Source organism: Aristolochia californica, unplaced genomic scaffold, assembly GCF_029961685.1.
Source record: "Aristolochia californica isolate CCGP_79_NKW_82.1479 unplaced genomic scaffold, dmAriCali1.0.hap1 SCAF_2, whole genome shotgun sequence".
NCBI classification, from domain to species: Eukaryota; Viridiplantae; Streptophyta; class Magnoliopsida; order Piperales; family Aristolochiaceae; genus Aristolochia; species Aristolochia californica.
In genome coordinates this window covers 10,039,887-10,041,335 of record NW_027181881.1, presented here as the reverse complement: position 1 = coordinate 10,041,335, position 1,449 = coordinate 10,039,887, and the positions used below count along the sequence as shown (strand labels likewise).

At 41.8% G+C, this 1,449-nt stretch overlaps 1 non-coding gene across 1 annotated transcript; it reads left to right on the top strand.

Annotated features, from left to right (window-relative positions):
• The first annotated feature begins 637 nt into the window (after positions 1-637).
• On the top strand, positions 638-744 carry LOC137957424 (small nucleolar RNA R71). Its single transcript, XR_011113392.1, has one exon. It is a non-coding gene; the product is annotated as a small nucleolar RNA R71 (small nucleolar RNA).
• Positions 745-1,449: the final 705 nt, after the last annotated feature.

The window sequence follows — 1,449 nt, the reverse complement described above, 5'->3', positions numbered from 1 at the left end:
GGAGGACTGTGTATTCTGCATGAATAATTGAAGTGTATCCTCAAGTGAAGGTTTTTGTGGAATCAATGGTTGTTGGGTGAAGTGTGGGCGCGGAGCTTGGGGTTGAGTAAACCCTGGAGGACCCCCAACCTGTGGGCCCTTGGACCATGAGAAATTTGGGTGCCTAGCCCAACCCGGATTATATGTTTCTGAAAAAGGATCGTTCCGGTTTGGTCTATGAAAATTCTGGATTGCATTCAAGTCCTCAATGAGCTTTGGGTAGGATGAACTAGATGGACACATTTGTGTGGGATGAGATGAACCAGAGCATATGGCACAGACAGTAGATGGGTTAGGAGCAGGTGAACTCTTGGACACCATAAGGGCATCAATTTTTCTAGTCAACCCCTCAATCTTGGCCATGAGCATAGGTGTTTCACTAACCTCGTAGAGACCCCCTCTTTTGGTTTCGTGGGATCTCCTATCAACATTAAATGACGAACCCCATTGCTGAGATTGATCACTCAACGTTTCAAAGAAGTCCCACGCCTCACTAGCACTCTTACCCATCAAACTCCCACCACTCGTTGCGTCTACCATGGATCTAACCTGGGATGTAAGACCTTGATAAAAGTATTGCACTAAATGCCATTTCTCAAACCCATGATGCGGACACCTACGAATCAAATCCTTCCATTTCTCCCAAGCCTCATAAAAGTGTTCACCCTCCTGCTGCATAAAGTTGGAGATTTCTCTCCTGAGGGCTGTAGTTCTCTGAATGGGAAAGTACTTGGACAAAAATTTTGTGACTAATGTGTCCCATGAAGTAATGCTGCCCACCTCTAAGGAATTAAGCCAAGACTTGGCCTTATCCTTAAGTGAAAATGGAAAAAGTCTTAACCGGATAGAGTCATCTGAGAAATTCTGGAATTTAAAAGTTGCACAAATATCTAAGAATTCCTTGATGTGGTAATAGGGGTCCTCCTTCTCCAACCCATAGAATGTTGGGAGGAGTTGGATCACACCCGGTTTCAACTCATAACTGGCGGCAGTAGTGGGTGGCAATATAATGCAAGAAGGTGATGTGAAGTGGGATGGGATAGAATAATCCCTCAGGGCTCTACGGTCACCTGCTGCAGGTAACTGTAATGGTTCGTCATGATTGGCCATGGTAGCTCCTAACTTGACTTCGGGTGTTTTCCTACAAATATGTTCTACCTCTTCAACAAAGGGAGCTAATAGTCTGCCTAGGGAGCGGCGCCCGTGCATAAAAACACAAAAAGAAACAAAATGAACTATCAAATTAAGCTAACAACCTCACTACTAAGAATATGAACTAACTAGAAGAAATAAAAATAATTCCATAAAAAATACCAAACTAAAATTATGAAAGAAGAAAAAAAATAAAAAATAAAAATAAAATAAAATAAAATAAAAGAAATAAAATAAAATCTAACCTAAGACTATGGA